This window comes from Podarcis gaigeae, assembly GCF_964106915.1.
Source record: "Podarcis gaigeae genome assembly, chromosome: W".
Taxonomy (NCBI): Eukaryota; Metazoa; Chordata; class Lepidosauria; order Squamata; family Lacertidae; genus Podarcis; species Podarcis gaigeae.
In genome coordinates this window covers 2,207,716-2,234,923 of record NC_139695.1, presented here as the reverse complement: position 1 = coordinate 2,234,923, position 27,208 = coordinate 2,207,716, and the positions used below count along the sequence as shown (strand labels likewise).

Below are 27,208 nucleotides of genomic sequence, written 5' to 3'. Positions count from 1 at the left end.
AAGCAATGTACAAAACATAAACTTCCTGTGAACAGGAAATACGCAGGCTGTGACACAACAACCTGCTCCCTTTTTAAGGTGGAATGGAAATATCCTAACAGACTGTGCCTTAAACATTCTTTGGGTTCTTTTTCTACCGTTGATTGCATTCCAGCAGCTGAGGGTACTGTGGGGTACTGGGTACTGTTTCTCAAAGTAGCCTGTGTGGGAGGTCAGCTTCTCAGCGGCTTGGTTTCCTTCGCCCTTATACCCCCCCCCCCAACCTGTTGCTGCTCTTACCTTGTTGCTAGTTTTGCGTTTTCCGTATTTCCACATTGTTGAAAAGAGGTCAGGGCACTGTCGTCAGTTAAGCTTAGCTGCTGTTGTTGTTTAGTCGTTTAGTCGTGTCTGACTCTTCGTGACCCCATGGACCAGAGCACGGCAGGCACTCCTGTCTTCCACTGCCTCCCGCAGTTTGGTCAAACTCATGCTGCTAGCTTCGAGAACACTGTCCAACCATCTCATCCTCTGTCGTCCCCTTCTCCTTGTGCCCTCCATCTTTCCCAACATCAGGGTCTTTTCCAGGGAGTCTTCTCTTCTCATGAGGTGGTCAAAGTATTGGAGTCTTAGCTTCAGGATCTGTCCTTCCAGTGACCACTCAGGGCTGATTTCCTTCAGAATGGATAGGTTTGTTCTTTTTGCAGTCCATGGGACTCTCAAGAGTCTCCTGCAGCACCAGAATTCAAAAGCATCAATTCTTCAGCGATGAGCCTTATGGTCCAGCTCTCACTTCCATACATCACTACTGGGAAAACCATGGCTTTAACTATACGGACCTTTGTTGGCAAGGTGATGTCTCTGCTTTTGAAGATGCTGTCTAGGTTTGTCATTGCTTTTCTCCCAAGAAGCAGGCGTCTTTTAATTTCGTGGCTGCTATCACCATCTGCAGTGATCATGGAGCCCAAGAAAGTAAAATCTCTCACTGCCTCAATTTCTTCCCCTTCTATTTGCCAGGAGGTGATGGGACCAGTGGCCATGATCTTCGTTTTTTTGATGTTGAGCTTCAGACCATATTTTGCGCTCTCCTCTTTCACCCTTATTACAAGGTTCTTTAATTCCTCCTAGCTTTCTGCCATCAAGGTTGTGTCATCTGCATATCTGAGGTTGTTGATATTTTTCCAGCAATCTTAATTCCGGTTTGGGATTCATCCAGCCCAGCCTTTCGCATGATGAATTCTGCATATAAGTTAAATAAGCAGGGAGACAATCTACAGCCTTGTCGTACTCCTTTCCCAATTTTGAACCAGTCAGTTTTTCCATATCCAGTTCTAACTGTAGCTTCTTGTCCCACATAGAGATTTCTCAGAAGACAGATGAGGTGATCAGGCACTCCCATTTCTTTAAGAACTTGCCATAGTTTGCTGTGGTTGACACATTCAAAGGCTTTTGCATAGTCAATGAAGCAGAAGTAGATGTCTTTCTGGAACTCTCTAGCATTCTAATCCAGCGCATGTTTGCAATTTGGTCTCTGGTTCCTCTGCCCCTTTGAAATCCAGCTTGCACTTCTGGGAGTTCTCAGTCCACATACTGCTTAAGCCTGCCTTGTAGAATTTTAAGCATAACCTTGCTAGCGTGTAAAATGAGTGCAATTGTGCGGTAGTTGGAGCATTCTTTGGCACTGCCCTTCTTTGGGATTGGGATATAGACTGATCTTCTCCAATCCTCTGGCCACTGCTGAGTTTTCCAAACTTGCTGGCATGTTGAGTGTAGCACCTTAACAGCATCATCTTTTAAAATTTTAAATAGTTCAGCTGGAATATCATCACTTCCACTGCCCTTGTTATTAGCAGTGCTTTCTAAGGCCCATTTGACTTCACTCTCCAGGATGTCTGGCTCAAGGTCAGCAACCACACTACCTGGGGTGTACGAGCCATCCATATCTTTCTGGTATAATTCCTCTGTGTATTTTTGCCACCTCTTCTTGATGTCTTCTGCTTCTGTTAGGTCCTTTCCACTTTTGTTCTTTATTATGGTAATCTTTGTACGAAATGTTCCTTTCGTATCTCCAATTTTCTTGAGCAGATCTCTAGTTTTTCCCATTCTGTTGTTTTCCTCTATTTCTTTGCATTGCTCGTTTAAGAAGGCCTTCTTGTCTCTCCTTGCTATTTTTTTGGAAATCTGCATTCAATTTCCTGTATCTTTCCCTATCTCCCTCGCATTTTGCTTGCCTTCTCTCCCCCGCTATTTGTAAGGACTCATTGGACAGCGACTTTGCTTTCTTGCATTTCCTTTTCATTGGGATGGCTTTCGTTGCTGCCTCCTGTATAATGTTACGAGCCTCCATCCATAGTTCTTCAAGCACTCTGTCCAGCAAATCTAAATCCTTAAACCTGTTCCTTACTTCCAGTGTGTATTCGTAAGGGATTTGACTTAGATTGTATCTTACCGGCCCAGTGGTTTTTCCTGCTTTCTTCAGTTTAAGCTTGAATTTTGCTATAAGAAGCTGATAATCTGAGGCTTCCGGTTGGTCGCCCGGTAATGGCAGACTGGAGCTCTTTTGGCTGAAAGAGCCCCAGCGCAGTGAAGCAAGGGGAGACCGCAAGAGCGACGTGTTGCCCTGAAAAAAACCCTCAGATTGAGCACTCTGAGGACCTGGTGATCTGGTGGGTGCCTTTTGGCGACTCCCCCACTCCCCGGTAAGCTCGTAAAGAGCCCCGAGAGCAAGTGGGGTTGTAGACGCAGCACAGCGGAAATGATTGCTTCCTTCACAGCGCGAAGCTCCGAGTCTGGCAATCGTGAGCGGCCAATTCCTCAAAAAAAAAGGACACAAAATTCGGAACTGTGAGTAAAGAACAAAGCTTAAATTAGATTACGTTTGGGAGAGAAAGGGATTTAAAAACGGAGGTCGATCCCTTTTGCTGAATTAAAGGAGAGCCGGTTACCGAGGATTGAAGCCCTAAGAGGGAAAGGACTGTTTGAAAGGACTGCAAGCTAATTTCAAAGCCCCCCTTCCGCAGGGTGAAGGGGGGGATTTTAAGCTCTAAAAACCCTGCGAGACTGTGTATTAATTTAAAGAAGCTCCTTCATTGTGTAGCGGACCTCCCGGTAGGAAAAGGCTAGACTCCACTGTGACATCCAGAATTGCCTTTTAAATACCAAAAGGGACTGGATTTTTTTTCCCCTGCAGCCTGTCTTTTAGTAATAAGGAGCTGGGAGGCTGCTGGTTCCCTGCAACTGACTTCTGTGAGACTGTGGTGGGAACCTGTTTTTCTTCTCTTCTCTGCTTACTGTGGGATTCACCTTGAAACTTCTGAGCAACTATGTGTGCTGATAAAACAGACAAGGGAGCAGTAAGACGAACCTCTAGAAGTGCAGCCTTTGAGGACACTGTAATGCAATTGTTGTCTGAAATTAAAGACAATACAAATCGTAACTCAGAGGGAATAGAAAAACTGAATAAAAAGTTTGAAGATTTGAGTGTGGAATTGAAAGAGGTGAAGACTGAGGTTACAAGTCATGAGACAAGGTTGACACAATTGGAGACAGTCAGAGTCACTGATTTGGAAAGACTACAATATGAAAACTCAAATTTGATTGCATTTCTTCAGATGAAGGAACAGGAATCTCATCTAAGACTGAGAGGTGTCCCTCAACAGGAAGAAGATCGACTCAGGGAGTGGATGATAGATCAATTTGTGGCATGGTGGGACTTGAAAAAAAGTAGACCTGTGGATAGAAAAGGCCTATAGATTTGGCCCAAAAAAAGATTCAAAAATTACCTATGACTGTATAGTGGTCCTCAGGACCAAAGAACAAAGAGACACCATTTTGGGGCTCCATTACAAAAAAGTTCTTAAAATACAGGACAAAGCCATTGTCCTTTTTAAAGAGATTCCTAGACACTTCCTGAGCCTGAGATCCAACTACACAGATTTGGCCAATATTTTGAGGAGTAAAAATATCATCTTCAGGTGGGAATTCCCAGATGGTCTCTCCTTCAAATTTGGAGGAAGAAAGCAAAGAATTAAGATGGTTGGAGAGAAAGACAGATTCCTGCAAAAGTATTTGATTGAACTTGGATTGGAAAGCCCACGGCTGTCAGGGGGTGGGAGCAGTGACCCCTTAATTCATCACCATGGCTTTGAGAATCTATTCATGGCATGTAAATGGTTTAAACTCTCCGCAGAAAAGGAGGCAGGTTTACCACGTTTTGGCAAAGCAGAATTTGGATGTAATCTGTTTACAGGAAACACATATTATAAGACTACATAGAAAAATCTTATTGAATCAGAAACTTGGCCAAGAATTTATTTCTTCAGATAAAGTGAAAAAAGAGGAGTGGTTTTCTATGTTAAAGAAAAATGGAATCCCAAATTGATTTTTAAAGACAAGGAGGGAAGATACATTGCAGTGGAAATTACTGCACAAGGTGAAAAATATTTGTGACTGGGAATCTATGCACCGAATGATGGCAAAGCAGAATTCTTTAAGAACTTGGAAACAAGTCTTTTGGAACATTTGGATTATAAACTAATTTTACTGGGAGATTTGAATGGAGTGGTGGCATCTACTCTAATGGATAGAACTCAGAGACAGAAAATATTGAATGCTGGCAGACTACCTAAGACTTTTTTTGAAATAACTGATAAATTTGATCTGTCAGACATATGGAGAGTCAGAAATCCAACTGAAAAAAGCTTCACATTCTATTTAGATGCAAATCAGTCATTTTTGAGAATCGGTTGTTATGGATATCCAGAGACTTGGTTCCTAAAGTATCAAAAACGGAAATTTCCCTTAAACTTGCTCAGACCATAATACAGTTTTTATGGAAGTGAAAATGTTTGTACAGGGATCTTTCAGATGGAGAATGAATGATGATTTGTTGAGGAGTGATCAAATTGTAAATAAAGCCCAAAAAGCCCTAAAGAGAGTGCTAGAGTCCTGTCTAGTCAAGTTGTGTGGGATCAATTCCAATCTGTTACCTCCGAGGATGTGGACAGGCTGCTTGGACGAGTGAAGCCAACCACCTGTCTCCTGGATCCTTGCCCATCCTGGCTTATAAAAGCTAGCCGGGAAGGACTGGGCGATGGGCTTCGTGGGGTGGTGAATGCTTCCCTCCGTGAGGGAGCCTTCCCAGACCCGCTGAAAGAGGCGGTTATAAAGACCGCTTCTTAAAAAACCATCTTTAGATGCGGCCACAATGGCCAATTATCGCCCAGTCTCAAACCTTCCATTCTTGGGCAAGGTGATTGAGCGAGTGGTTGCTGAACAACTCCAGGCACGCCTGGAAGAAGTGGACCACTTGGATCCCTTCCAGTCGGGATTCAGGCCTCATCATGGGACTGAAACTGCCTTGGTCGCACTGGTTGATGATCTCCGGCGGGCTAGGGGCAAAGGTGAGAGCTGTTTCCTAGTTCTGCTGGATCTCTCAGCGGCATTTGGTACCATCGACCATAACATCCTTCTGGACCGTCTTGAGGGGCTGGGAGCTGGGGGCACTGTCATACAGTGGTTTCGCTCCTTCCTCCTGGGCCGTGTGCAGAAAGGGGGGGGTGAGTGTTCAGACCCCTGGGCTCTCACTTGTGGGGTGCCCCAGGGTTCTGTCCTCTCCCCCATGCTTTTCAACATTTACATGCAGCCACTGGGAAAGATCATCAGGAGGTTTGGGCTGGGTGTTCATTAGTATGCGGATGATACCCAGCTCTACCTCTCTTTTAAATCAGAACCAGTGAAGGCGGTGAAGGTCCTGTGTGAGTGTCTGGAAGCGGTTGGAGGATGGATGGCGGCTAACAGATTGAGGTTGAATCCGGACAAGACAGAAGTACTGTTTCTGGGGGACAGGAGGCGGGCAGGATGTGGAGGATTCCCTGGTCCTGAATGGGGTAACTGTGCCCATGAAGGACCAGGTGCGCAGCCTGGGAGTCATTTTGGACTCACAGCTGTCCATGGAGGCACAGGTCAAATCTGTATCCAGGGCAGCTGTTTACCAGCTCCATCTGGTACGTAGGCTGAGACCCTATCTGCCTGCAGACTGTCTCGCCAGAGTGGTACATGCTCTAGTTATCTCCCGCTTGGACTACTGCAATGCGCTCTACGTGGGGCTACCTTTGAAGGTGACCCGGAAACTACAACTAATCCAGAATGCGGCAGCTAGACTGGTGACTGGGAGCGGCCGCCGAGACCATATAACACCAGTCTTGAAAGACCTACATTGGCTCCCAGTACATTTCCGAGCACAATTCAAAGTGTTGGTGCTGACCTTTAAAGCCTTAACAGCCTCGGTCCAGTATATTTGAAGGAGTTTCTCCACCCCCATCGTTCTGCCCGGACACTGAGGTCCAGCTCCCAGGGCCGAGAGGCCAAGTTACGGGGAACCAGGCAGAGGGCCTTCTCAGTTGTGGCGCCTGCCCTGTGGAACGCCCTCCCATCAGATGTCAAAGCGATAGACATCTACCTGACATTCAGAAGACATCTGAAGGCAGCCCTGTTCAGGGAAGTTTTTAATATGTGACATTTTAGTGTATCTTTCATAGAATCATAGAATCATAGAGTTGGAAGAGACCACAAGGGCCATCAAGTCCAACCCCCTGCCAAGCAGGAAACACCATCAGAGCACTCCTGACATATGGTTGTCAAGCCTCTGCTTAAAGACCTCCAAAGAAGGAGACTCCACCACACTCCTTGGCAGCAAATTCCACTGTCAAACAGCTCTTACTGTCAGGAAGTTCTTCCTAATGTTTAGGTGGAATCTTCTTTCTTGTAGTTTGGATCCATTGCTCCGTGTCCGCTTCTCTGGAGCAGCAGAAAACAACCTTTCTCCCTCCTCTATGTGACATCCTTTTATATATTTGAACATGGCTATCATATCACCCCTTAACCTCCTCCTCTCCAGGCTAAACATGCCCAGCTCCCTTAGCCGTTCCTCATAAGGCATCGTTTCCAGGCCTTTGACCATTTTGGTTGCCCTCCTCTGGACACGTTCCAGTTTGTCAGTGTCCTTCTTGAACTGTGGTGCCCAGAACTGGACACAGTACTCCAGGTGAGGTCTGACCAGAGCAGAATACAGTGGCACTATTACTTCCCTTGATCTATAATCTTCCCTTGAGATTAATATGAACCAGGGAATGGAAACAAGGGTTATTTGGGACGCCAGTAAAGCAGTAATGAGAGGATTCCGCATTCAACAAAATTCAATTAGGAGAAAGATGCAAAATGAAAAAAATGAAAATTTTGGACCAACTAAAATACAGAGAAGATCCTTAGAAGTAATCCAAAGAATTTGCAGATTCAAAAGGAAATTAAAGCTTTACAGACCCAATATTCACAGATCATTAACCAAGAAATAGAATGGAAATTGAGGATGAGACAAAGGAACTTTGAATCTGCAAATAAATGTGGGAAACTTTTAGCGCTTGGCAATTAAAAAAGAGGCAAAAACAAAGTATTGTCACAAATATTTTATCAGAAGGAAAATCTGTAGAGAATCCTGTGGACATAAGATGTTTTCAGTGTTGGGATACTGCCAGGGAGATAAAGCCCATCATGGCCCCCATGTCGCCTCCGGACGATCCATCGATCTCCCGTAGATACAGTATCAGCAATTAGCGACACGAGCTCCAGAAAATAGCTTGCCACATTCCAGAGCTGATGCACACTCTATCAGCAGAATTCGCACAGCAAAAGATGCACACAGGAGAGCATTATTTAGAAGTTTATTCAGCGTTGGTCAGAACAAAGAAAAAACATGACTGCCTGCTTGCGTGTTCAGGCACAGAGAGAGAGAGAGACAACAGCTCTATCAAAACAGAAACATCCTGTGAACAGGAAATACGCAGACTCTGTGACTCACAAAGCCTGCTCCCTTTTAAGGTGGAACGGAAATATCCTAACATTCAGAAATATTATAAACAACTGTACAAAAAGGATAAAGAAGATAAAGTTAAAATTGAGCAATTTATCAGAATTAATGGTTTGAAGAAGATTCCCGAAGGTAAAAGGATCCTACTAAATGGACTAATTACAAGACAGGAAGTGGAACATGCAATAAACTCAATGCAACTTGGCAAGGCCCTGGGACCAGATGGTTTATCAGCAAAATATTACAAGACATTGAAAGACTGGCTTATTCAGCCATTGGTAGAAGTTTGCTATAAGATAATAGGGGGAACAAAGCACCCAAAACCTGGAAGGAAGCTTATATTACTCTGATTCCAAAACAAGATCAAGATGATCTAATGTTAAATATTATAGACCAATCTCTCTACTTAATGTGGATTACAAAATTTTTGCCAATATTTTGGCCAGTAGGCTGAAGAAGGTCATGTCAGAATATATTCATAAGGACCAGGCAGGTTTTCTACCTGGAAGACATATGAAAGTGTAAAGGATATTGGGGTTGCTTGTGCGTAAAGGGTGCTACTGTTCTAGGCAACGTAGCCTGGCAAAACCTTTCCCTGGCTGGACAGCCCTTTCTCCATGGCTGTGTCAGTCGCTGGCAGAATCCGTCAGTGGGCGTTTCCTGAACTTCTTCCAACATAGAAACTCTTTGACACCAAGTCTCCTCCTCGCCTCCCTGCATGGAAGTCTCCTGAGCAGAGTGGGCGTGCCCAACGGAGGTCCTGTGCTCTCCCCGCTGGTCTCTGTGGAAGAGTCTTGGAGCCCTCTCTCCGCAGTTTCCCCTTGCTTCCTGGTGTCACTCCTATTTCCTTCCTCAAAGGAAGTGTTCTCTCTCCCCCTGCTGGTCCCTTCTCCTGCATCGTTGGGGAGCCTTACCTCCACTATCGGCTCCGATGGCAGTTCCCTGACATCCACCTCCCCCCCAGGACCCCCCTCACCTCCGTCCCGTTCCTTGGGTCTAAATTCCTCCCTTTCCCCTGACGGTGATGCGGGGAATCCCCGGAAGGAGCTATCCCCCTCCTCCGAAGATTCAAACATTGCTCTCCACCTGTTGCTATCTCTTCGCACTGGGTACTCTTCCCAGTCCGATTCCTCTCCCTCGGATACCTCTCCTCCCTCCTGCTCGGAGGCCGGAAACCCCATAAAATCTTCTTCCTCGTCTGTGGTGCCAAACTGCTCCTCCCAGAACCTCGCTGTTGGTTTGGGCTTCCTTGGGAACCTGCCGTGAAACTCTCCCCGGAGATACTCATCCCTAATGTTTTCCGCCGGAACCCACGTGTTTTCCGATTCTGGTTCCCCCTCCCAAGCCACCAAATGCTCCACTTGTCCCCCTCGCCATCTTGAATCAAGTATTCCCGTGGCTTGACTACTGAGTTCCCTCTCCTCTACGTGTGGGTGAATGGGGGCCTCTCTCTCTCGCTCCGGAGTTTCCAGTCCCTCCCTGTACGGGGAGAGTAGGGATCTATGGAACACTGGGTGTAGTTTCATGCTGGTCGGCAACTTGAGTCTAAAGGCCACTGGATTAACCTGCTGTGATACCTCGAAAGGTCCCAGCCGCCTTGGCCGCAACTTCTTGCAACCTCCCTTGAACGGTAACCCTTGGGTTGACAACCACACCCGGTCCCCCACCCGTATGGTTTCTCCTTCCCTACGGTGCTTGTCGGCCTGCCTCTTATACACTTCCTTGGCCCGTTCCAAGTTCATCTTAAGTTGTTGGTGTAAGGCCTCCATTTCTTCCACAAACTGCTCCGCTGCCGGTACACTCCACCTCTCCTCCCCTCCCCCTGGGAAGGCCCTGGGGTGACATCCATGATTGGCCATGAACGGGCTCATACCCGTGGACACATGTTCCACATTATTGTACGCAAATTCAGCCAACGCTAGTTTCTCCACCCAATCGTTCTGCCTCTCGCTGACATAGCAGCGTAGGTATTGTTGGAGTATACTGTTCACTCTTTCCGCTTGCCCGTTGGTCTCCGGGTGTCTGGCCGTTGAGAAGCTTACCTCGACTTCCAGCAAGCTCATGAGCTTCCTCCAAAACCTGGAAGTAAATTGCTTCCCTCGGTCGGACAAAACCCTTAAGGGGGCGCCATGCAGCCTGAAGATGTGATCCACAAACAGCCTGGCCGTTTCCTCTGCCGTCACCGCATGTGAGCAAGCGATAAAGTGGCACGTTTTTGTTAACAGGTCGACAACCACCATGACAGCGGTTTTACCCCTTGACGTGGGCAAATCGGTCATAAAATCTATGGATACCACCTCCCATGGTCTTCCCGGTGTGGGTAAGGGTTCTAGTAACCCCGCGGGCGCCGCCCTCTCCCCCTTTGCTCGCTGGCAGCAGTCGCACCCCCGTACGTACTCTCGTACATCTTCCCTCACCCTTGGCCACCAGAACTGCCTGGTGACCAGCAACATGGTTTTGTGTTGACCGAAATGCCCCGCCGTCGGGTTATCATGGAGCTGTTTGAGTACCCTTTTCCTCAAGTCATCCCCTGGTACGTACAGTGCTCCCCTGTAATACAGTACCCCTTCTTTCTCCTCAAAACCCCCATGGTTTTCCCGCGTGCCCCTGAGTTCCCTGATTTTAGTTTGTGCAAACTCGTCGTCCTTCGTCAGTCCGGCCAGTTCTTGCCTCTCTATTAATACTCCCCCACACACCCATCGGTTCTCGGGGATCACATGTCGGGCTTCTGGTGGTCCTTCTCCTTCCATATACTCCGGCTTCCGGGAGAGGGCGTCTGCTCTGACGTTTTCCTCTCCCGGCACGTACCGAATCTCAAAGAAAAACTTGGAGAACTCCTGCGCCCATCGCACCTGCCGCTGGTTGAGTACTCGTGCAGTCTTCCAGTATTCCAGGTTCTTATGGTCCGTGCACACCTGGATCTTGTGCTGCGCCCCTATTAACAAATGTCTCCAGCGTCGAAAGGCTTCATAAATTGCAAGCAGTTCCCGGTCATACACCGTGTAGTTTTGCTCCGACTTGCTCAGCTTCCTCGAGAAGAACGCGCACGGCCTCCAGCTGGACTGGTCTCCTGGCTGGAGCAGCACCGCCCCTACGGCTCAGTCTGACGCATCTGTCTCCAGCCTTATTGGCTTCTGCAGATCCACGTGCAAGAGCTGCTCTTCCGAAGCGAAGGCCTTCTTCAGCCTTTCAAAGGCCTCCTGTGCATCTTCCGTCCAGACGAACTTCTTTTTGCTACTGAGACAATCGGTGATGGGTGCGGTTAAGTGGGCAAAGTTCTTAATGAACTTCCTGTAGAAGTTCCCAAACCCCAGGAACCTTTGCACGTCCTTCTGGGTCTTGGGGGTCTTCCATTCCAGCACCGCCTGCACCTTGCCTGGATCCATAGCTAGGCCCTTGTCCGACAACCTGTATCCCAGGAACTCTACCTCTCGGGCGTGGAATTGGCACTTCTCCAGTTTGACCCACAACTGGTGTTCCTCTTTAGCACTTCCCGGACGTCTTTGACATGCTGCTCCTCGTTGTCCGAATAGATTAACACGTCATCTAAAAAGGCCACGCAATTCTTGTACAGCAGGGATCCCAACACGTGGTGCATGAAAGATTGAAAACAGGCGGAGCCTGATTGTAATCCAAAAGGCATAACGAGGTATTCAAAGGCCCCCAGAGGGGTGAACATGGTGGTTTTCCATTCATCCCCCTCCCTCATCCTAATCAAATTGTACGCACCCCGAAGGTCCAGCTTGGTAAAAATGTTCCCCTTCCTCACCCTGGTTAAAATATCGTCAATTCTGGGCAATGGGAAGGTCACTGGTTCCGATACAAGGTTCAAGGCCCTGAAATCTACGACCAATCTGGGCTGTTGGCTGTCTCTTTTGTCCACAAAGAACACCGGACTGCCTCCCACCGCCCTTGACTCTCTTATGAAACCTCTTTTCAGGTTCTTGTCGATAAATTCTCGCAACTCCTGCATCTCCCTGTCCGACATGGCATACAGTTTACCCACTGGCAGCTGAGCCCCTGGGAGTAGGTTGATTTGACAGTCGAAGGGTCTATGGGGGGGTAGTTTATCCGCTTCCTTCTCACTGAATACATCCTGCAGGTCAGCATATTGTGGCGGTACCTTCCTCTTTTCCCCCACCTCCATCCCTGCCACCCTGGCTACAGCCATCCTCGGGGTTTCCCCCATGTGACAGTGTTCCAAGCAGTGAGCTGACCCAAAAGAGACTGTCCGCTGATGCCATGCCACTACTGGATCATGTAGTGCCAACCAGCTCATTCCCAGTATGATGGGTGGTCCTGCCAGTGTGGCTACGTGAAAGGCAATGGTCTCTGTGTGTCTGGAGACCCTCATTCTCATGGGGGGAGTCTGGTGCGTCACCTCCCCTCCCAGGAGTTCTCTGCCATCAATGGTCGTTACTTGTAAGGGACAGTCTAGAGGCAGGAGGTATAGCTGGTGCTCCAGAGCAAAATCCTTGCTGAAAAAATTACAGGAACTGCCTGAATCCAGCAGTGCCTTAACCTTGATTGGGTGCCCATTGGGAAGTTCTAGCACCACCTCTATGGCTATGGCTGCTTGGGGGGGGGTCTGGCTTGGGCACTCTTACTGGTTGCTGGCTTGGCTGCTGTGCCCTTTGATCGGCAGCCAAGCGTTGGCTTTTCCCTGCTCCTCCTCCACCCCCTCCTCACAGCCAGCAGCCCCCACCATTCCTTGCCATGCCTTCCTTTGAGGGCAGACCCTGGCAAAATGTCCTGGCTGTTGGCAGAGGAAGCACTTCTTGGCTGTTTTCCCCTCCTTTCCCTCCTTCTTTCGAACTTCGCTGGAGTTTGAAACCCCGCGCGTGTGCGCTCCCCCAAACTCCATTGGTTCCACTGGCTGGGAAGGTTGCTCCGGTATTTCAGGAATGCGGTTGTCATGCCAACGCTCTCCTCTCCCCTCCCGCTTCTCTAGAGCGCGCACTTCTTGGCGTACTCCAATCGCAAGCACAGCCTTAGTCAGCTGATCCATCGATTGAGGGTGGGGCGCGCGGGAAAGTTCGTCCTTCACTGAGGGGGATAAGCCTTCCTCAAACAGCATCTGATCGCTTCTCGGCCTTTTGGCTAAGATCAAGTGCAAACAGCATCTGCACTGGTTCCGAGCCCAGTTCCCACTCGAGTCTGTGTATGAGCATCGCAAAACGCAACCAGTACTCTCTAACTGTCTGGCCCCCTTGCTTGCATGCCATCAGTTCCCTGCGAGCCACACTCTGCTCCACCCCACTTGAGAACATGGCGTCCATGGCGCCGAAAAATTTCCGAAGGTCCTTCAGGGCAGCGTTCTGCGTTGCCATTAATGGCCGAATCCATTCCCTGGCCGCGTCCTGAGGATGCCCAATAACAAAAGCGACTCTCTCCCCATCATCAACAAAGTCATCATACTGCAATTCCAGTGCGTACTGTACCTCTGTCCTGAATGCATTATAATCTCTGGGGTTTCCCCCAAACTTGTGCACCTGTCCTGGTACCTTCCTTGCGGTGGGGGTGGGCTTCCCCTGGGCATCCTGAGTCCGCCTTTCATCAAGCCGCGCCGCTAATAGAGCCACCTGCTGTTCCAAATCTCGGTTTCTCTCCTCCAGACTTGGCGCTGCCGCTGCTCCCTCTCCGGCGCCTGCTCCTCCGGTTTGACTCATGGTGCTGCCCTGTCCTGTCGCTGCGCACAAACAACATCAAGGACTGACGGATTGCTGTAAAGGATATTGGGGTTGCTTGTGCGTAAAGGGTGCTACTGTTCTAGGCAACGTAGCCTGGCAAAACCATTTCCCTGGCTGGACAGCCCTTTCTCCATGGCTGTGTCAGTCGCTGGCAGAATCCGTCAATGGGCGTTTCCTGAACTTCTTCCAACATAGAAACTCTTTGACACCAAGTCTCCTCCTCGCCTCCCTGCGTGGAAGTCTCCTGCGCAGAGTGGGCGTGCCCAACGGAGGTCCTGTGCTCTCCCCGCTGGTCTCTGTGGAATAGTCTTGGAGCCCTCTCTCCGCAGTTTCCCCTTGCTTCCTGGTGTCACTCCTATTTCCTTCCTCAAAGGAAGTGTTCTCTCTCCCCCTGCTGGTCCCTTCTCCTGCATCGTTGGGGAGCCTTACCTCCACTATCGGCTCCGATGGCAGTTCCCTGACAGAAAGACAATATTAGGAATATAGTAGATATTTTGGAAAAGTTGGAAGCAAGAAAAAACTGTGAAGCAATGTTAATGTTTATTGATGTGGAGAAGGCCTTTGATAATTATGTATCTTGGAGTTTTATGACACATAATTTAGAAAGTATTGGGGTTGGTCAGGCGTTCTTAAATGGGATTAATGTGATCTATTATGAACAAAAAGCTAAAATCATAGTAAATAATGTGGTATCGGAGGAAATTAGAATTGAGAAGGGTGCCCACTTTCCCCTCTGCTTTTTATCTCGGTCCTGGAAGTCTTGTTAAGTATGATAAGGAAAGAAGAACAAATTAAAGATATAGTAGTAGGATCCAAACAATATAAATTAAAAGCCTTTGCTGATGACTTGGTGTTGACACTTCAAGATCCAGACTCCAGTGCAGTAAAAGCACTGGAGATGATACAGGAGTTTGGACAGGTAGCAGGATGAATTCTGCATATAGCCCTGCCTCCTCCCATTGAATTTAATTACATCAATTGCAAATCAAAGCCTTTAACCAACGAGGAATGGACAAGTTGTCAATATATGTGTCCAGAAGAAACGGGCTCTCCTACACCCCCTCCAATAGCCCAATCCAAATCGCAACAAGTTGAACTAGTAGTGCCAGCGCCGGGAATTGGCTCAATCTTCATGGACTGCCTGGGAATCCTAGAAGCTATTCATGCAGAGGAATGAAATAAGGTCTCAGCGGGTGTCTGCCTGGACGGACAAATTAATACCCCCAAATTAGTCTTCCCCTTAAAAGGCTCCCCCATTCCTCCGCATTGTGGCTCAATCAAGCCAAACTCAAAGGACCTGCTGCCCTAAACATCATCTCCTGGAATGTTGCCGGCTGGTCCAGATGCCTCTCCCATTCTAAAGACATTCCCTTCTACTGTCAAAACTTTAACATCATCGCTCTCCAAGAGACGTGGGCGGCTGAAAACCCATCATTGGAAGGATACTATACATATGCAGTGAGAGCGGTTGCAGGCAGAGGACCAGGGAGGGTCAAGGGGGGGTTATGCATCCTAATCTCACTGTGCCTAAGCGCCACCTGTAAGGAACTGTCCCCCCTAGACCACCTAGCAATGACCCTACTCGTATCCTGGGGAAACTGCAGTTTACTGATTATCAATGCTTATATCCCCCCAACAAGCAAAAAAACAGATATTGAGGGCATCTGGAATAGACTGGACTCTTGTCAGGTTACTGCTAACAGACTATCTGGGAGCAAAGGTCCTGCTGGTGGGCAACCTAAACACAAGGTTAGGTCCTGATGACCCCAGTTTAGAAACCAAATACAGGCAAAAAATAGGGTACCCTGATGACTTTGGCCCGGAGGCCTTGCAACTACCAAGGCAGTCAAAGGATCAACATTCAAATTTTGCTGGAGCCTGCCTTCTCAAATTCTCTAGGCAGCTAAGTCTTCATATCATCATCATCAACCTTTTATTCGACCGTCAGTCAGGAAAAAAATAATAATACATTTGTCAATACACAGTTGTCAGGGGCTCAGGAGCAGAGGCACAGGGGAGAGAGGAAATGGAGAGCGAAGGGGAAGAATCTGAGGGCAGCGTAGGGGAGTATGACAGTGGCCCAAGAGATTCCATGAGCTTCTCCAACGATTCAGAAGATTCCCAGAGGGGGGCGCCGATGGCCAGTGCAAGGGGGGTCCCAGGGGGGACGCACCAGAAGCAAGGGGCCAGCGGGGACTCCCAAAGCAGCAGCGGAAGATCAGGACCAGTTCCCCACCAGAGCGTAGTGGGGGGGAAGAGTCCCATGTATCAGGGCCAGCGTCTCCTCCAGTAGGGAGAGAAGATGAGTCCGGGCTGACCACGCCTCTATCAGAGAGTGAGGGAACGGAGGGGAAGTCAGGTCCAGCTAGCCCCCCCGAAGTGGGAAGCAGTGACAGGAGCAGTGTAACGGTCAGGAGAAAGGTTGCCGGCTGGGCGCGCGCGCCAAGTTCAAATGTACAGGCGCGCGGGACGGCAGAAAACCCGGATTGGGAACCAGGTCCTAAAGCCCGCCGGAGGCAGGGGGAAGACTCAGGGGACTCAGCGTCAGAAGAGTCTAGAAAGGGCAAGACCCCAGTGGACAGGCGGACCCAGAGGAGGAAAGAGCAAAGGAAGAGGTGGAGCAAGGCTAGAGTCTTAAACTGGTGTCTGGGGGGAGGAGATTCAGACGGAGCTTCAGCGGCCTAGAGTTCAAGACGTAGAGCTGCGCGCCGCGGCTTTGAAATCGAAACTGAACTTCAATAAAGACTTTTGTATATAACAAGAACTGGCGTTGGTCCTTTGTGAGCTGGGACCTCGGGCAGCTCTGACAACAGTTAAAACATCCAGGAAGATTTTGGAACTTAGCCAACACTAAAATGGGCTAAACAGATAGCCCCATATCAATACAGTCAATTATAGACTTGTGACGCTTAAAAGCTAAAAAAAGAAATTTGGCCACCAAGGAAGGTATAGCTCTAGTGACATTATTCAGCAAGTGTAAAACCTGGTTTTCTTCGGGTAGGAAGCTAAATTGACATAGGAGTGGGTCTATAAAATTTTGTCTAAGCTCTGCATAAGAAGGGCAAGTCAAGAGAATGTGTTCGGTGGACTCAGCCACACCCATGGCACAATGACAGGTTCTCTGGGCATATGGTACTCCCCTGTACCTTCCCCACAATATCGCAGAGTCAAGGACATTTAATCTAGCCGCTGTAAGAAGTCTGCGGTATTCCACATAGTGGATTTCTGCAAGGTAGGGGGCTGGTATGGTCCGATAAATCTGGTCCCCTAGGAACATCCCTGGTTTTACCTGGGCTATGTCCTCTTGTCTGGCAATGTCACTCAGTCTCCGGAAGATCACAGCTCTAGCTTGATTGTACGTCATAGACTCAAAGTAAAGGTGAGACAATCCGCAGGATTGAACCTCGTTAATGACCTCCCTTTCCCACGATGATTGGAAATCGTGCCTCAATATCAAGGGGGCCATACCCACTGGTTTAAAACAAAGCTTGAGCCATAGCCAGAGCTTCGTCTTCAAGGCCACATACCTTAGAGCTTGCCAGCCGACCTCTAGTCTCATAACCGCACCCGCTACCGAGGGGGGAATCCTAAGGATGGCTCTAAGGAATCGCGTTTGAATAGAATCCAGTTTCAAAAAATCCCTACGGGAGCCTAAAGAGATGCCCACCAAAAGAAGGGGGAGGACTTTCATTTGAAAGAGTCTCAAAGCTATCTTCACTGATTGAGCCTGATTCTTAGCATATAGAGATCTAATCTGGATGGCTGCTTTAGATGCATTAGTTGTCATATAGTCTCTATGGGCCAGAAAAGACCTATTTGACCATGTTACTTGTCCCAGATATTTAAAGCAGTTAACCTGCTCTAGGGAGATTCCGTTCATCGACCATCGATGGAGTCTCGGTCAGGCAGAGAAGACCATAAACTTGGTCTTAGCATAGTTGGGTTGGAGCTCATGCTGATCACAGTATTCATGTAGAGCTTGCAACATTCTCCTCAGTCCAATAGGGGATCTGGCAAGAAGTGCAGCATCATCCGCATACAGAAGAACATTCAGAGATTGGCCTGCTAATTTGGGGGGGTGGAATGCATCATTGGCCATGTGAGTCACCAGTGAGTTAATGTAAAAGCTGAACAATGCTGGGGCCAATAGACAACCCTGTCTTACCCCTCTAGTGGTGGTAACAGGGTTGGAGACTAGGCATTTATTGTCTAGCCTGATTCTCAGAAAGGTGTTTGTATGGAGGCTGATAATCAGATGAAGGAGACGACGGTCAATCTTTGTAGCAGCCAGTTTTGTCCATAGCTGCTTTCTAGAGATTCAATCAAATGCCTGCTTAAGGTCAATAAAAGCCACATGAAGAACCTTTGGGGCTTTGCCGGCATACTTTTCCGCCAGGTGATTCAAGGTTAATATTTGGTCTATGGTAGATCTTCCAGGGCGAAAACCCGCCTGTTCATCGGCAATGATATTGTCGTCCTCCATCCATTTCAATAGTTTGTTTAGCAGGTACCCCGAGTAAATCTTCCCAATGACATTTAGCAAGCTGATTGGCCTAAAGTTGCTCGGCTCTGTACGTGGGCCTTTCCTATGTATTAATACAATCAACGCAGAGCTCCAGCTTGAGGGAAATTTTGCTGTTTTGTTTATATGCGTGTAAAGTGCTGCTAAAAGTGGGATCCACCAATCTTTATTTGCTTTGATGGCATCAATGGATATAAGGTCATCACCGGGGGCCTTGCCTGCTTTAAATCGATCTATGAGAGTTTCAACTTCAGGGCATGTAACTGGGTCCCAATCGGGCAGTGCTTCCGGCTCCACCGTATCTCCGCAGGCATCATGGGCTGCATACAGATCGGCGAAGTATCATTCCCAAGTGTCCGCTGAGATGTGGGGTTCTATTCTTGCAAGCGGCCTACCCAGGTATCTGGAAATTAACTGCCAAAAAGAGGCTGGATTTCTATTCTCTGCAAGTCTTCATATCCTAAATGGTTGCACCAGGGGCGACATCCCCGGGGAATATACATTCATGTCTGGGGTAAGATCCAGCACAATTGATTATATGTTGGCGGACAGCGAATTGCTAACAAAAATAGTGAATTTAAAAGTGCTCCCATTCATAGAGGGGGACCATTTCCCTTTGCACCTCCAGGTGTCTCCGTTAAACGAGTCACCCTTCCTGAGAACAGTATACCCTGCAGAGATCACCGCATTAGAGCGACCTGGTTGCCGAGTCAAATGGACCCCTGCACTTGACTCCAAACTGAAGAAGATTCTAACCTCTGAAAAGCTCCGTACAATTTTAACTGACTTTGGGGATAATCCTAGGCCTGAGGACCCAGTTTCCAAGTATGAGAGCCTGCTCCAACAATTAAAACCCTATCTTTTTAATACCACAGCGAAAAGGCCAACTAAACCAATAACATCAAATAAACCCTGGTTTGATTACACCTGCTTTGAGGCAAAGAAAGCCCTGCAAAATGCTTGAAAAGCCGCCCTGACAGCCAAAAATTCTGTCAGACATCAAGCCTATCTTGTTGTCTGTGCCCTAAAAAAAGAGTATAAAGACCTAATACTCCACCAAAAGAATGCCTATACCAGAAAATGTTGGCTAGAATTAATTAGTGCGGCAAAAGCAAAAGATCAGACACTATTCTGGAAACTGGTAGCTTCTGGCACCCATGAAGCTATTTCCCCCTTAACCTCACAAATTCCCCCTAGCCTGTGGGTCTCATTCTTCCAATATTTGAGGATGCTGAACCTCCACTACGGAATTATAATATAGAACAACTGGCTAAATGGCCTCCAGTTTCAATAACTGAAGTGAAATCATATATAAACCAACTGAAAACGGCCAAAGCCGCAGGCTCAGATGGCATTACACCAGAAATGATAAAAGCACAGGCGGATTGGTGGGCACCTTTCTTAGCCACCCTCTTCACTTACATAGATGACACTGGCCACATCCCAAGGGAATGGGGCACAGCCATAATAGTCCCAATCTATAAAAAGGGCAACAGAGGGGACCCAGCAAATTATAGGCCGATTAGCTTATTAAGTGTGATTAGTAAACTCTACTCAAAGCACCTCCTTAATAAGTTTACAGAATGGCTAGAGAATGAAGATATCCTGGCAATAGAACAAGCGGGCTTCATCTCATCGACAAATACAAATCAGGAGGGCAGGCCTCACTATACGCAGCCTTTGTCGACCTAAAAGCAGCATTGATACAGTCTCCAGAACCAGACTCTGGGACAGACTACAGGGTACCAATATAGATAGAAGGCTCCTGCTCCTAATTCAGGCACTGTATGCAAACACGGCTCTTAGAGTCAGGTGTAGCCGCCTAGGACACCTAACGGACCCCATTAAAACCTTCAAAGGAGTCAGGCAAGGGTGCCTATTGGTCCCTCTACTATTCAATTTCTATCTAAATAATTTAGTATCTGCACTCAATGACTCAGAACTCCACCCTCCGAAGCTCGCAAATCAGCATATTTCGGTCCTGCTATATGCCGATGATGCGGTAATTCTATCTAGAACCCCCATTGGATTCAAAAGAACACCAAGAAAGCTCGCAGCATACTGCGAATCTGAACGTCTCAAAATCAACTATCAAAAGACCAAGATACATACAAAATATTTTGTATCTTGTATTTTTGGGGAAAAACCAAAGCTTAGAAGCTGGGAACTCCAAGGCCATAAATTAGAACAAGTCACAAACTACAAGTATCTAGGAATGGTGGTACAGGCCTCAGGAACCAACAAACTACACATAAACTCCATCAGGAGTTCAGCGGGGGGAAACGCAAATTGTATCCTTAAATTCTTCAGAGCACAAGGGGGCTTCTTTGTCCCCGCAGCTCAAAAATTATACAAGGCCAAAACTTTGGCACAACTCCTCTATGGTTCCTTTTTGGGCCCGCCTTCCTCTGCTTTCTCCCCACTTGAGAGAGTTCAATCCAGACTTCTTAGAGCTCTCCTCCAAGTCCCCAGATGTGTCTTAAACGCATGGGTTAGACTGGAAACGGGGATGATGAGAGTGGAGGCTAGCATCTGCCTAACATCAATTTACAAATGGCTGACATTGAACCTGCTCCCCAGAGGGATAGCCCCATTGATCCTCTGTGACCAATTCCAGTCGGGCTGGCAGACTGCAGTCCTGAACACACTCCAGAAATTGGGTTTTGCCCCTCAAGCCCTTCTAAGTCTGGGCTTGGACCAGGCAAAAGCTATGGTCAGGCAAAGAATATTAGACACCGAGAGACAGCAGGACTGTGCAACGTGCCCTAACTATAGAACTGGTCGAATTTAAAACTGTCATTAATGGGCCGGATTTCAGTGGTTAAGATGAATGTATTGCCAAAGATGAAGGCAAAGGCCCAGAAAAAGTTAAATATGGAAACCAAGTGGTTGAGATATTCTGATCTGTTATTGGAAGATAAAGAAGGGTATAAATGAAAACCATTTGATCAAATTAAAGATAAAATAAATTGGTCACATTACCACCAGATCAATGAACTTTATAAATTAGACTAGAAAAATGGTTTTGCTTCAGAAAAAACTAAGTTGAAAACAGAGTTGTTGGACTCTAAAGTTAAAAATTTGTCTAAAATGTATAATTTACTGTTGGAGTGGCATACAAAGGATGAACAAGTTAAATCTGTGATGATAGATTGGGCAAGAGATGCAGGACATAACATAATGTTTGATGACTGGGAAAGGTTGTGGAGGAAAGGGGTTAAGTTCATGTATGGTGTTAAAGGAAAATATTATGAAAATGATGTATAGATGGTACTTAACTCCTGTAAAATTAGCAAAGATATATCATAATTGTGATGGGATGATGAGCTGCTTGTGCGTTAAAGCTTAGTCCCTCAGAGCTTGGGCATGTTCCTCAAACTCTGCCTTAAGCGGAGCCCCCTTAAAACATGACTCCCTCAATCGCTAGCAGAATCCGACAGTGGGCGTTTGCGGAATCTGCTCCAACATAAAAGTTCCTTAACGGAAACACGTCTTCGGGATTCTCGGCGAGACAGTTTCCGGCGAGGAGTGGGTGTACCTATGGGGGGTCCTGAGACTTCTCCACTGTTTTCGCTGGCAGTCTCTCGGAGCCCTCCCTCCGACTCACTTTCTCTCTGAGCTCTTTCCCTCCCCCTGCTGGTGCCTTCCTCTGCTGCTGAGTCTCTTTTAGCGTCTGAGAGCCCTTCCACCGCCTGCCTTTCCGATGGCAGTTCCCTGACAATAATCTATGCTGGAAATGTAAAGAAAAAGAGGGTACCTTTTATCATATGTGGTGGACCTGCCCCAAGGTGAAAGACTTCTGGGAGAAGATTTATAATGAATTGAAAAAAATGTTGAAATATACATTTACTAAGAAACCAGAGGCCTTTCTTCTTGGAATAGTAGGTCTGGAATTGCCCAAGAAAGATGTTAGATTGTTTTCGTATGCCACAACTGCAGCTAGAATTTTGTTAGCTAAGAATTGGAAAACACAAGAAGTCCCAACAGTGGAGGAATGGCAGATGAAGATGATGGAATTTTCGGAGCTAGCCGACCTGACTGGAAGAGTCCACGACCAGAAGGAGGAGGAGTACAAGAAGGAATGGATGAAATTTAAAGACTATTTAGTTAAATATGTTAAGATAACTTAATTGGAAAAACTTGCAAATACCAGATAGGCTTAGGATTTAAATATGCGATGTTAGAGAATAATATGTTTAAAGTTAAAATGAAAAGAAATAAAGATGTTAAGCGATTAAGCTAACTTTTATGAGAAATTTGGTTTTGGAAAACTGTTACAATGATCAGCCAGGGGGATGTGAGGAAGTCAGGAAGTCACTTAACAATGTTACTAAGATTGGAGTAAGTACAGCTAAGAGAGCCAGTGTGGTGTAGTGGTGAAGAGCGGTGGACTCGTAATCTGGGGAATCGGGTTCACGTCTCTGCTCCTCCACATGCAGCTGCTGGGTAACCTTGGGCTAGTCACACTTCTCTGAAGTCTCTCAGCCCCACTCACCTCACAGAGTGTTTGTTGTGGGGGAGGAAGGGAAAGGAGAATGTTAGCTGCTTTGAGACTCCTGAAGGGGAGTGATAAAGCGGGATATCAAAAGCAAGCTCCTCTTCTTCTTCTTCTAAGATTTATGTTTGTTTGTTTAAAATTCTGAAGAATCAATAAATAATTTTGGGGGGGAAGGGGAGAAGCTGATGATCTGAGCCACAGTCAGCTCCAGGTCTTGTTTTTGCTGACTGTATAGAGCTTCTCCATCTTTGGCTGAAGAGAATATAATCAATCTGATTTCGAAGCTGCCCATCTGGTGATGTCCATGTGTAGAGTCGTCTCTGTTAGGATATTTCCGTTCCACCTTAAGAGAGAGCAGGCTTGTGAGTCACAGAGTCTGCGTATTTCCTGTTTCTCAGGATGCTTAAGTTTGCTATTGCTTTCGTTTTCTCTCTCTGCGCCAGAACACGCTAGCAGTCGGTCATGTTTTTCTTTGTTCTGACCAACGCTGAATAAACATTCTAAATGATACTCTCCTGAGTGCAACTTTTGCTGTGTGAATTCTGCTGATAGAGTGTGCATCAGCCCAGGAATGTGGCAATCTGTTTCTGAGGCTTGGTGCCGCTAATTGCTGATACTGCGTGACTACGGGACATCAACAGATCGTCCGGAGACGACGTGGAGGCAGTGATGGCCTTTGTCTCCCTGGCAGTATCCCAACAGTCTCTTGTGTTGTTGGAAAAGCGTGTTTGTGATGACCAGCTTGTTCTCTTGACAGAACTCTATTAGCCTTTGCCCTGCCAGTTGTTCCTTTTATCTCTTGACTCCCTACTTTAGCATTCCAATCCCCTGTCTCCCTGGCAGTATCCCAACAACAGGTTTCGGGCCCAGATTCACGGCACTTAAAGGAGAGTAAGAATGAAAATGCAACAGACTGCTGAGGTATGTGAAAAGCGAAAACGGAAGCTTTTCTGTTGGGCCGTGGCAAAAGGCCTTTGATCTCCGGCAAGGCTTAATTAGCCTGGGAGCCAAGCCAAAGAGGCTTCGTGATTAATGGGAGCCAAGATAAAGAGTCTTTGAGGTAAAGAGAGAGGCTCGGGCTCAAGGAAAACCTGAAATGGAATTTTTCCAAGCTGCTGAATGCCCTAAGTTAAATGGGAAAAATTATCAGACCTGGGCAAAATGGTGTGAGAGTTTGCTGCGTCAGTATGGAGTGTGGCATACCGTGTTTCAAGCCCCTCCAGTTCCTCTGACAGAGAAATGGGAGGCCCAGAATTCGAAGGCCATTGACATAATCGTCTTGTCCGTCTCTCTGGAGGAAATAAAAACGCTTGCTGGCAACGTGACAGCACGTAAGATGTGGAATGCTTTGAAGAGAGCTCATCTGAAACTCGTCCCAGCTCAGAGTCTGAATGCCCAGGGTGTGAATGCATCGGAGGTCCTGGCTGCTTCCCAGAATGCGAGTGAATGCAGGGATGCTGAGGGCACTGGTTGCAAGCTGCAGGGGGAGCAGACTGTGATGTCAGCCCAGGCAGCATTCCAGCCTCCAGGGGTGTTATGTACTGAGTTGAATAGGATCCAAACTGCAGCAGTCTGATTGGTCCTAGAACAATAGGCTCCAAAAGGCAGCAGTCTGATTGGTCCTAGAACAATAGGATTCAGAATGCAGCAGTCTGATTGATCCTAGAACAATGCAGCAGTATGATTGGTTAGCAGGAACCACCCAATCATGCTCCAGATAGAAGTGAATCCACAACCTGATTGGCTTACAGTAGAATTCCGGAATTAGCCAATCATGTGCAGCCCATTGTGTAAATAATGTATATAAAGCAGATACTTTGAGGGGACCTCCATTCATTCCTCCTCACCACTATGAGCTGAATAAAGAGCATGAAATCACTTTGCGACTCTGAGTATATTTCACTGGCGACGAGGATGGGATCCCGCTGAGCTGACTGCCACACACAGCACCGCAGCACCGCCACCTGCCGCACCGCTGCCTCGCACCGTGGATCCAGGCTTCAGCTCCGGGACACAAGGAACTCAGAATGGCAACCAACAGCAGCTTCTCGCCGTTCAACCCAGCATCTGGAGACTGGGAAGCGTACGCCTCCCGTTTCACCTTCCTCCTAGAAGCCAAAGGGGTCACCGAAGAAGAAGACGCCAAGAAGAGGGCAATATTCTTCAGCGTCTGCGGAGAGGAGACGTTTGAAATCGCCCGGGCTCTCCTTGCACCTGAAGACGTCGCTACTGTTCCATACAAAACAATAATGGAACAGCTGAAGGGGCACTTTTCGCCACAGCCCTCAGTGGTGGCTCGTCGAAATGCCTTCTACGCAAAGCGGCAAGCCCCTGGGGAAACCATAACTGGGTTTGTGACCTCTCTCCGCCAAGCTGTCCGATTCTGCAACTTCTCAGAGCTGGAGAACATGCTTCGTGACCGCCTCGTCGGTGGCCTGAAGGATGAGAAGCTGCAACGACGCCTCTACGCTAAGAAGAACCTAACGTTCCAGGTCGCTCTGGAGGAGGCCCTGGCAACGGAAGCTGCCGAGAGGTCGACGCAAGAGGCACGGCCGAGCCAGCCGTCCCAACTGAGGGTCCACCACGAAGACCTCACCGACGACTCAGGATCCAACAGGGAGGAGGTGCATCAGGTACAGCAGCGCACTCAAGCAGCCCACATACCACAGCTGCCTCGACGAGAAGGAGGGAACTGCGCAAGCTGTGGAGAAAGTCACGAGAGGAGGACCTGCCGTTTCCACAACGCAGAGTGCAGGCAGTGCAGAAAATTGGGACACATCGCCCGGGTTTGTCGGGCTTGGCCCACCAGACGCCAGGCATCAGATGACCAATCCAAGAGCCCCAGGTCCCGGGGCCCAACGCACCAAGGCAACTCGACGGAGCTCACGGACTTCCAGGTATACCAGTTGCCCCATCCCAACGTAGAGAAAATTTATGTAGAGGTACAGATAGAGGGGGCCCCATGCCGCATGGAGCTTGACACGGGTTCAACTCTATCCATAATCTCGGCAAGGACCTTAAGGAAACTGTGTCCTACTGGGGGTCCCAAACTCAGGCCGGCCTCATTCACGCTCCGGGACTTCCAGAAACGTAAGGTCCCCACAATGGGGGTGGGGACCTTCAGGGTGCAATACCGAGGGCGGACGCGGCAACTGGACTTGCTTGTGGTCAAGGGCCCCTACATTAGCTTACTGGGATTGGCATGGTTTGGACCACTGGGGCTAGCTGTCACCGGGGTGAACCACATGAGCTTACAAGTGGACGTGGACGCCATATGCAAGGAGTTTCCGGGGGTTTTTGATGGGAAATTGGGACAGTATACGCCCCCCCCCCATTGCTCTACAGCTTGACCCCGCAGTACGACCGGTCAGGCTCAAGGCCCGCCGGGTCCCGTTCGCCCTGAAACCCCGTATAGACGAGGAATTGGACCGACTCGTGGAGCAAGGAGTGCTGGAGCCAGTGCCTAATGCCCCCTGGGAAACCCCAATCGTCACACCCGTCAAGCCTAATGGTTCGGTCCGCATCTGCGCAGACTACAAATGTACCATAAACAAGGCCCTCACGGCCCATGCATACCCAGTGCCAGTGGTCAGCCATGTCCTTGCCACCCTGGCTGGGTCGAAAATTTTTGGCAAGCTGGACTTGGCCCAAGCATATCAACAGCTGCCAGTAGATGAGGCCACAGCAGAGGCACAGACGATTGTGACGCACAGAGGAGCGTTCAGGGTAAAGCGGCTGCAATTCGGTGTCAGCGTGACACCAGGCATATTCCAGAATCTAATGGACTCTCTCCTTAAAGGGATTCCTGGCGTCACCCCCTTAATCGATGATGTGTTGATTGCCGGGCCCACACCAGAGGAGTTTGAGGACCGCCTCCGCACCGTTCTGCACCGTTTCCAGACAGCGGGTTTCAAGGTGAAGCGGGAAAAATGTCTACTAGGAGTGCCTCAAGTGGACTTTCTGGGATTTATGGTGGATGCAGAAGGGGTCCACCCGACTGGGGACAAGGTACGGGCCATTTGTGATACCCCAGCGCCCAAGAACAAGACTGAACTTCAGGCCTTCTTGGCACTATTGAACTTTTACCATTCCTTCCTTCCCCACAAGGCGGCGGTAGCGGAGCCCCTACACAGACTCCTGGACAAGCGGGCCCCTTGGGTGTGGGGCCAGCGCCAGGAGGCTGCATTCCAGGCAGTCAAGGACTTGCTTGTCTCAAACTCGGTCTTGGCACACTTCGACGAGAGGCTGCCGGTGGTGCTAGCATGCGACGCCTCGCCCTATGGCATCGGTGCTGTTCTGGGACACCAACTCCCGGATGGAAGAGAGGTACCAGTGGCATACTTTTCCCAGACACTCAATGAAACCGAGCGGAACTACTCGCAAATCAACAAGGAGGGTCTGGCAATCGTGAAGGGAGTAAAAAAAATCCATGATTTCTTGTACGGGCGGCCCTTCACCGTGGTGACTGACCACAAGCCGTTGCTTGGCTTGTTTGCCCCTGAAAAGCAGACCCCCCAAGTGCTGTCTCCTCGCGTCCTCAGGTGGTCAATTTTCCTTGCCAGCTACCAGTATGCACTGATTCACCGCCCTGGAAAGGCGATGGGCCATGCAGACGCCCTCAGCAGGCTACCACTACCAGAAACAGGCCCCGACCCAGC

The 27,208-nt window shown here is 48.3% G+C and overlaps 1 long non-coding RNA gene across 1 annotated transcript in view; it reads right to left on the bottom strand.

Annotated features, from left to right (window-relative positions):
• Positions 1-7,874, bottom strand: part of LOC310836003 — a 94,938-nt gene extending 87,064 nt beyond the window's left edge. Inside the window, exon 1 of the long non-coding RNA XR_014559822.1 lies at positions 7,814-7,874. This is a non-coding gene — a long non-coding RNA (uncharacterized lncRNA). The remainder of the gene's footprint in view (positions 1-7,813) is intronic.
• Positions 7,875-27,208: the final 19,334 nt, after the last annotated feature.